General features: G+C 44.9%; 1 protein-coding gene across 1 annotated transcript in view; it reads left to right on the top strand.

The window, feature by feature from the left end:
• Positions 1-10,132, top strand: part of SMARCA5 (SNF2 related chromatin remodeling ATPase 5) — a 166,567-nt gene that overhangs the window by 17,769 nt on the left and 138,666 nt on the right. The gene's annotated exons all lie outside the window — the stretch shown is intronic.

Below are 10,132 nucleotides of genomic sequence, written 5' to 3' on the forward strand. Positions count from 1 at the left end.
TACACCAGCCTAGAATGTACAAGAACTTGGGGACACCCAGTCCAGAGTTATTTCTATTTCACAATCCCTGAAATATATCATTTTTCATGAATAGATTCGCTAGTAAAATTCTCTACCGACTAAATTGGCCTACACACTATAAGATTTTCGGAAGACTTTTTCCGTTAGACTTGCCAAAAACCATATGATATGAGAGCAGATCTAAACACTTTCAATTTATATGCAATGGCAGGCCCTTGCACTACATTGAAAAGGGTAAATCTGAAGGAAATCTACCAACAAAAGTTGGATGGTGTGTTTCAGCTTTAGACTGACTGGGTGTGGTGATATCTTGCACAGGTCCTCTGATTCATTATCTTGATCAGCTGTAGCTGCAAGTTAACCATCCCCACCTGAAGTGGAAGTAATCTCCCCTAAATAACTTCCCACATATGAAGTATTTAGGAATTGAGATCTTTTTGAGTACTGGTCACAATAAGGACAGAGCCCTTGTTAAAAGGAGGCATGAATTGCTAATTCTTATGTGGTTACAGCTATAGCAGACACCTGCTTACTATCTGGCCAAAAAAATTTGGAATTCAGGAGCTTACTAAGTTTATCTCAGTAATTAAAAGCTCACAAGACATCTTAAAGTTCCCTGTCCATAGTTGGGGGGTATGATGTCGTACTTAACAGACTCAGCTGTTCAGTCAGTTATAGCCTCTGCAAGAACAGCGGCTCTCATGAATACTGCTAGGAGAGCAGTGTGTGCAAAGCTTATGAAGGAGATGTCTCTTCCAAGTTAAGACTTTGTGCCTGGCCTGGCAAAGGATCCTTTTTGTGTGATCAAGACCTGGAGGATGTTTATCTAGATCCTCAGGGAACAGGTTATCCCAATTTTTTTCCCGCAATGGAAAAACATCTCAACCAGCTGTCCTCCAGATCATTCAGAGAGGATACGGACTGAAGTTTTTTCTTCTCAGCTAGTGGCAGAGATAACTGTATCATATCCCTCAAAGAAAAACCCTGTTAAAGGGGATTCAAGAGTGGATGGAGCAGAGGGTAAATTCCCCTGTACCGTGAAATCAGGTCTTCAAAGATTTTTTGACTCTCACGCATTGTGGTACAAACCCGCAAGTAGATACCGTCGTGTTGTACAGTATATCCCAGAAAGCTAAACAAGTACATGATATACAAAAGATTCTCAATGGAGAATATTCAGGTAGTAGAAAAAAGATTGGTTAAGAGATGGTTTTTTTTATGACTACTCCTGGATTGAAGAGACGCTTACAGGCAGGTTCCAATTCATCTGGAACTCTAAGCATTCCTAAGATTTGCAGTGGAGACTGCAAATAGGACAGCGTCATCTGCAGGGCCCAATATGGATCCCTTATCTGGGCTATAAGTTGACCCTTTCAAGATCAGCAAAACAGGCAGACACACAAAAAGTGATGTCAGCCCTACAGCCGGCAGGGTGGCTGATAAATGTGGAGAAATCCTCAATAGAACCAGCTCAAGTCTGCCTGGGGTATAAGATAGATTTCAAAGAAACTTATTTTTTTCCCAGAGGAAAAGGAAAAGTGGTCTCGGCGGTGGAAAATGTCTGTTTTCATCCTCTGTGTTTTCAGGGGACAGATCATGAGGATGTTGGGCTGATTACAGCTTGTATCTCAGCTGTAGAGGGGCCCAACTACACTCACGAGACCGTCAATATTTCCACCTGCTCTCTTGGAACAAGAGACAGAAGTCCCTAGATAAAATAAATCACGCTCTCCCCTCAAATAATATCATCATTAAGATGGTGAACAGTTCCCCAAAACCTAGGGGAAGGCCGACTTGGGGGTCAAGAACAACCCCTAAAAAGTCACCATGGACGCAAGTTCCAAAAGGGGGGAGCTCACCTGGAGGTTAGACCGACTGGGGTGTGGTCATATCTTGCACAGGTCCTCTGATTCATTATCTTGATCAGCTGTAGCTGCAAGTTAACCATCCCCACCTAAAGTGGAAGTAATCTCCCCTAAACAACTTCCCACGTACGAAGTATTTAAGAATTGAGATCTTTTGAGTGCTGGTCACAATAAGGCTCATACCCAGAGTACCTGGGATATCAGGTCTCACCCAACTACAGAGAGCTAAAAGTGGTGGAAAAGGCCATAGAAGCTTTTCGGAAAGGACATTTTAGGAAAAAAGTCCAAATCTATTCAACAATGCTACAACAGTAGCTTACCTGAATCATCAGTGGGTGCCAGCTCAAGGACCCTATTAAAATTAGCTCAGGAGACACTGAGCTGCGCAGAGAAGAGAATAATTTCTCTATTGGCAGCGCAAATAAAAGGGAAGGACAACGGGGAAGAGGAGTTCCTCAGTCGTCATTCCATCAAACGGACAGAATGGGAACTGAATCCCAGAATATTTCAACTTCTAGTCCAAATGTTTGGTCTACCGGAAGTGGATATGTTTGCCACTTGACAGAGCAAAAAAGTAAACCAGGTCTTCGCCTGGACATAACAAAAGGATATGGTAGGCTTGGATACCCTAGCACAGCCATGGCACACTAGGCGAGAATATGCCTTTCCTCCTCAAAATCTGATTCCAAGAATCATACAGAGACTCAGTGGATGGCTGCAACTGCGTCTCATAGTGATTGCCCCTTGGGGGCCAAAGAGAACGTGGTTCGCGACGATATCCCCATCAGTGACAGCTCCTTGGAAACTAACAGAGGTTCCAGATCTGTTAATACAAAGGCCTCTTATTTCACCCCAGGCCACAGGTTTTTCAGTTAACAGCCTGGGTAGTGAGCGCCAAATCCTGAAGGAGAAAGGTTGTTCAGACAGAGTCATTGATACCCTCCTTTCAAGTAGAAAGCCAGTGTCTAGGAAAATGTATTCCAAATCTGAAAAACATTCTGTACTTGGCAGAGTCAGAAGAAAACATTCCTCTGCCTCAATCCCCGTTATCCTGGAAATTTTACAGGATGGGGTAGATAAGGGGGTGCCAGTTAACACCCTTAGAGTACAGGTAGCGGCACTTCTGTGTTCTTAGATAAAAATCTGGACAAAGAGCATTTTCTAATTAAAAAGATTGGTTAGTTCAGGGATGAACGACCCCGATCAATAGAGCTAATGTTTCAGCTCGGAACTTAACGCAAGTACTAGAGACATTAGCTAGTGAACCCTCGGTACCTTCAGAGAAGGTTACTCTAAATATTTTGGCAAATAAGTTAACTTGCTGTCGGCAATTACCACAGCCAGAAGAGTGGGAGATTTACAAAGGTTTGTCCATAAAGGAACCCTTTATGCTAATTCTCTAAGACAGAGTGATTCTTAGACCAGACCCACTGTACCTACCCAAGGTAGTTTCTTCTGTTCACAGAAATCAAGAGATGGTCTTGTCACCTTTTTGTGTGAAAAACCTAGCTGTGCAAAAGAACGGAAATTCCATTGTCTGGATGTTAGAAGTGTCTTCTCACAGATCTGGAAAGAACCAAGGGGTTTAGAAGGTCTAGCCACCTGTTGGTTCTATATTCTGGACCAAGAAAGGGATTGCAAGCATCAAAACCCTTGATCTCGAGGTGGATTAAGCAAGCCATTAGCATGTCATATAAGGTGTCGGGTAAACCCACACCCGCAAAGCTAAAGGCACATTCCACAAAGGGCATGGCAACTTCCTGGGCCGAAAAAGCCGGAGCATCCTAGGAGCAGTCCGCCATGTATCCATCTGGTCCAGTCAAGATACATTCCTAAAACACTATTGTGTGGAAGTACTGTCGCAACAAGACCTTGCCTTTGGCAGAAAGGTTTTACAGGCAGTGGTCCCGCCCCCTCGTGGGCCAGTATGGATTCCTTTATTATCCTCTCATATGTAGGCCGTCCTGGAAGGATGAAAGGAGAAAACTTACCGTTAGTATACTGGTAACGGCCTTTCTCTTAATCCTTCCAGGACGGCCGGCCTACTTCCCGCCCAAGATGGTGGTGAGTTAAAAATGTGTGTGTGTGTGTGTATGTATATATATATATATATATATATATATATATATATATATATATAGCTGTATGTATATAATATGTATAGCTGTATGTTATTGAATAACTATATTCATTGAAAGTTCGGTTGGAAAGCTACTTTTCTATTACTGAAGCTCAAGGATGGGTGGGACCCTTTTTAAACAGCTGCAAATTAGTTGTGTTTCCTGTGAGGCGGAGCCACAATCTCTCATATGTAGGCCGTCCTGGAAGGATTAAGAGAAAGGCCGTTACCAGTATACTAACGGTAAGTTTTCAGATCCTGGGTGGGAGTCAAGTGCCTAGTGCGTCCAGCGACTCTAGCTTACTCAATTTGCATACTGTTTACACTACAACCATCCCCAATCTCGAAGGGGACCTTTTCTTTCGTATACTCACCTATTCACTTATGGATAAAAAAGACTAGGATATGTGTTATTGACCAGCATCGAATTTTTTCTTAATCTACGTTTTATGCACGTCTTTGTGACCTTCACATCATCACTAGTATGATTCTATAGAAAGAGTCTCTGGTAAGTGTCCCTTTCAGAACTTAAATTATCACTTTTCCGGTTAAACCCAATCTAATACTGAGGAGTAATGGATATAATTTTCTCTTTTCTCTCTGTTAATTCCAGGGGCTATTGGCTCCTCCCCTATACAGCTTGATTTTAAATTAAAACAAGTACGATCCACCTTATCCACTGTGACTTTTGGATTAGGGTAAGATAACCTCACACCTGAATGTTTCATATCTAGATCTTAGTGAATATGGTTCTTCACATATATTATTTTATTATATCTCCTCTATGCCTCCTATGCGGATGGACTGTTCCCCGGACTTTATTGATCTGGAGAGTCAGCCTATCCTTTTCATCGCCCCCCCTTTGGGCTACGTGGTAATTCATACTCCACATCGCTTTCCAATCCCCCCCCCCTTCTTTCTCCCCTCTTTTCTCTTCCCCTTTTCTGTTGTTTATCCTCCTTTCATTTCCCTTTTTCCTCTCCCCCTTTTTTTTTTTTTTGTTTTTTTTTTTTTTTGCCTTTAATGTCTGGATGTAATTTTAGAGCTCTAAAAAGCTTTTCAGATTTTCTCTAATCCCTCTAATGAACCTATAAGACGAAGAAGTATATTGTATTAGCCATATCTGGAAGAGGTTTCTTATTCATCTGCCTGTATACACTATGAATCTGTCTTGGAGTAATTAGAGTAAAAATTAAGATAATGGCATAATGGCATTTACTGATGTAAGAAATATACAATTTAAAGCTTAAATACAATAAATTGAAAACAAAAATACTGTATTTACATGATTACATTCATAAATCTAACAAATGTTTTATGTACCTCCTAGATTGCTAAAGATTGAATCTGTTTAAATACATTCCCTTGCTGGACCCTGAGGAAGCGCATAATGCGAAACGCGTAGCTCCAGCAATTTTCTGATATCTTGTAAATTTTGCACAATATATTGAGGTTTCCAATCTATATAGATAGAGTGACGTACTTACTGTTTTTAATATATGTATAAATAAAGATTTATTACTTTTTTAAGACATATGTGCTGTTAATGTCTGATATAAACATATGCATACTTAGGTGATTTATAGAGGCACATTTAAATCCCCCCTCCTTTAAGGGCCTAGCCTGACCTATTTGTTGGGTCAGTCTGTGCCCTTGCTCAGTCTTTCCATTTTTTGCACATGGGGGAAGGTGCCATTATACCCTCTATCTAAATAGGCCCTAACCTCCCCTTCCACTCATACTGTTCCCTGGTCCCTATCTTACTACGACCAAGTGTCACCCAGCAACCTGGAGGTAAATCAATGTAGATACTTGATAGTGAGCCAGAAAAACTCAATGTTAAGGAAAAAACATCCACCCATAAACCCTTTATCCATACCTGGAAGATGTAAGGCAGCAACATGTACCATCTATTTCAGTGAGGAATGGAAACAAACACTGAAGCCTGCTTACTAGTTAACCTTTTTACGACCAGCGACGTAGACCTACGTCGGCTGGCTTTGCGTGGTTATACCGGGATGATGCCTCTAGCTAGAGGCATCATCTCGGTACCGTTCTTTTAGAGCCAGCGCTCGGCTTTCCGGAGGTAATGACTGATGCGGTTCGGGAGCTGCTCAATCGTTAGCCTGGCGAGCTGGAGGGGATGTCCACCCCACCCTCCCGCCGCCTTTCGCGGCTTTGCCTGGGTCTCCCGTCCCACCAGAGACCCAAGCACCCAGCCGGCACGTCCGCCGGCTGGATGGAGTCCCGATCAAAGCCAGAAACGGCTTGGATCGGGTCTCCAATGACGTAACCCGGAGGCGGCGTCCATGACGTCACGTCCGGGTTACTCTGCTGCTAAAGGCAGCAGATTCAAAAAGTGACAGTATTCAAAAATGCCGTTTTTCGGTGTTTTGAATACATGGAAGTGTAGTGGAGGGGTCTAGGGTCTTTTAGACCCTCGATCCCCCCATAAAGAGTACCTGTCACTGCATATTGCTGTTACAAGGGATGTTTACATTGCTTGTGACAGCAATAAAAGTAATCAGATTTTCTTTTTTTTTTTTTTTTTTAAAAACCTGTCAAAATTAAAAAAAAAATTGGAAAAAAAAAATGTAGCCGCCCCCGTCGCCGTTAGCTTGCGCACGAAAGAAAACTTATATGGAAGTCGCACCGCAAATGAAATCGCTGTTCAAACCACACATGTGAGGTATCGCTGTGATAGCCAGAGCGTGAGCAATAATTAAAAAAAAGAGCTACACTCTAACTCTAAACTGGTAACGTTAAAATTTTTTAAAACGTCGCCTATGGAGATTTTGTCTCCTCTGACTCCTTCGGTTCGTCTCCCGTATCTGGGAATGTTTCTGGATTCTGCTCAAGTAAAAGTGTTGTTACCGGAGGACAAGCTCCGGACCCTACAGAACGAGGTCAGGTCCCTCAGGGACAACAAATCCTCGTCACTCAGGACCTGTATGTGGTCCCTGGGGTTGATGGTGTCCGCCTTCGAGGCGATACCATTTGCACAGTTTCACACGCGATCTCTCCAAGCGGAGATCCTGGCCAGGTGGGACAGACTACCTCAGTCCTTGGACCTGAGTGTCTGAGTCGCCAAACCAGAGCGGATCTCTTGTGGTGGCTTCAGTCCCCGGCGGTGTCGGACGGAAAATCCTTCCGGCCGATTCTGTGGACGGTAATGACCACGGATGCCAGCCTGTCGGGCTGGGGTGGCGTTCTGGGTAACCTGTCTGCCCAGGGCACCTGATCGGAGGAGGAATCCTCCCTCCCGATCAACATTTTGGAATTGAGAGCGATCAGGCTGTGCCTGCTCCACTGGTCGGATCGTCTTCAGGGCCGTCCTGTACGGGTGCAGACGGACAATGCCACTGCGGTGGCTTACATCAATCACCAAGGGGGCACCAGGAGTGCCCGGGCGGCCCAGGAAGTGACCAGCATTCTGTCTTGGGCCGAGACTCATGTCCCGGCGATATCGGCGGTTCACATTCCGGGTGTGGAGAATTGGCAGACCGACTATCTGAGCCGCCAGACCCTGGACCAGGGGGAATTGTCCCTACACCCGGAGGTGTTTCAGATGCTGTGTGCGAAGTAGGGATCCCCGGATGTGGATCTGTTTGCGTCTCGGCTAAACCACAAGGTGGAAAGGTTCGTGGCAAGAACGCGCGATCCTCTGGCAGACGCCTCGGATGCGCTGGTGGTGCCTTGACGTCAGGATCGACTGATCTATGCCTTTCCTCCGATTCAGTTGTCCAGGTTCCTTTGCAGGTTGGCCTCGGAACCAACATTGGTGATTCTGGTGGTGCCGGACTGGCCACGCCGGTCCTGGTACGCGGACATCGTTCTCCGTGGCGGCTGCCAATGCGAGAAGATCTGCTGTCTCAGGGACCGATCTTCCATCCTGCTTTAGTCGCTGGCTTTAACGGCCTGGCTGTTGAAAGCCAGGTCCTGAGAGACAGGGGTCTCTCCTCAGAGGTCATTCCTACTTTGATCAAGGCTAGAAATGCCTCTTCTGGTAAGATTTATTACCGTACATGGAAAGCTTATTTTGCCTGGTGTGAGCCCAGGGGTTTCTCTCCTCGTTCCTATTCGGTGGCGAGGGTGTTGGCTTTCCTCCAGACTGGTGTGGATCAGCGTCTTGCGTTGGTCACGATTAAGGGCCAGGTCTCTACACCGGCTATTCTCTTCCAGCGCCCTGTGGCGTCTAATTCCTTGATTCGCACCTTTATTCAAGGTGTGCGTCACTTGGCCCCTCCTAGAAGGGAGCCCTTACCTCCATGGGACTTTGAACTTGGTTCTGTCCGTTTTTGCAGTGTTCCCCTTTTGAAAACATCAGGGAAATTTCGTTACCTATGCTATCTAAGAAGGTTGCGTTTCTGGTGGCGATCACTTCTGCTTTCAGAGTGTCAGAGTTGGTGGCGTTGTCTTGCCGTTCCCCTTACCTGGTGGTTCCTGGTGGTTCATAGGGATAAGGTGGTCGTGCGACCTAATCCGTCCTTTTAGCCCAAGGTGGTTTCGGAATTCCACCTGAATGAGGACATTGTTTTACCTTTGCTTTGTGCGAACCCTAAGCATCCTAAGGAGGTTGCCTTGCATTCCTTGGATGTTGTCCGGGCGATCAGGGTTTACCTGTCGTCGACTGAATCCTTTCGGAAATCCGATTCTCTTTGTCCTTCCTGAGGGACCTCGGAAGGGTATGGCTGCGTCTGCAGCAACCATTGCCAAATGGATCAGACAGACCATTGTACAGGCCTATTCGTTGCAGGATCGGGTTCCTCCCTTCCCTGTCAAGGCGCATTCTACCAGGTCGGTGAGTGCGTCCTGGGCCTTCCGGCATCAGGCCTTGGTGGCCCAGGTGTGCAAGGCTGCGACTTGGTCGTCGGTGCACACCTTTTCCAAATTCTATAAAATTGATGTTCTGGCGTCAGCTGATGCCTCCTTTGGCCACAAAGTTCTCTGTGCGGCAGTGCCATAGGGAACCCTGGGTTGTACAGGTCCCTGGCTGTTGGGGTTGTTTTTCCCCTTGGTTATTTGTTTTCCTGGGTTGTTGCTCATGTTGAGCCCTTTCTTTGTTACCCAGAAGGTTACCTTTTATGTGCATGTAAGGTTCCTTTCTCTGTGGGTACTGAGTTGCCTTTCTGGCGGTTGCGTTGCCCACCCCTCATGTCTACACTGCTTTGGGACATCCCCATTAGTGAAGACTGTGAGTGGGTGGCGACTGTCGAAGGACGTAAGAGAAAACTGAATTTTTGTAAAATCTTACCGTAAAATTCCTTTCTCTGAGTCCTCTGACAGTCGCCGCCCCTGCCCCTCTTTTTGGGGTTTTTTGTACACTATCACTGCTTTCGACCAAACTGAATTGGGATGGCTATTGCAGGGGGGCATTGGACTAGGACAGCCCCCATGGGTGTGACTATGTAGATGTATTGTTCTTTTACAAGTCTTATGCCTAGAAACTCCTGTGGAGAGGAAGCAATACCCCATTAGTGAAGACTGTGTGAATGGGCGGCGACTGTCGGAGGACTCAGAGAAAGGGATTTTATAAAATTTCAGTTTTTTCAGTTTATTTAACAAAGTTTGAAATATCCACTAAATTTTGTTCCACTTAATGATTGTGTCCCACTTGTTGATTCTTCGCAAAAAATGAGTTTTATATATCTGAAGCCTAAAATGTGGCAAAAGGTCACAAAGTTCAAGGGGGTCGAATACTTTCGCAAGGCACTGTAGCTTTTGATCCGGTCCAGCTGATAAAATGACAGGCATTCCTGATTAGAAATCTGGTGTGAAAGGATTCCTTAGATTTGGTTGCTGCATTAGTTTTCTTTTTATGCTATCCCCCCCTCTTTCTGTTTTTCATCTGGTGGTCTTGACCGTAACACACCACCTGTATTACTCTGGTTGGAGTACAGGGACAACTTTGGACCCCAGCATTGCCATTCTGGGGGAAGGAGAATATTAGATGTATTAGCAGATTTAGATACACTAACAAATTGAAGCCAAACTCCAGCTCACACTGCAGTTACACAAGCAGGTTTTACATTAAAAAAAAAAAAACTGATCATTGTAAGAATTTGTAAGCTGCATTATAATTAAATGTTTGCTTTGGAGTTTAATACTGTTAAGTTTTTTTTTTTTT

This window comes from Pelophylax lessonae, assembly GCF_965119305.1.
Source record: "Pelophylax lessonae genome assembly, chromosome: 1".
Taxonomy (NCBI): domain Eukaryota; kingdom Metazoa; phylum Chordata; class Amphibia; order Anura; family Ranidae; genus Pelophylax; species Pelophylax lessonae.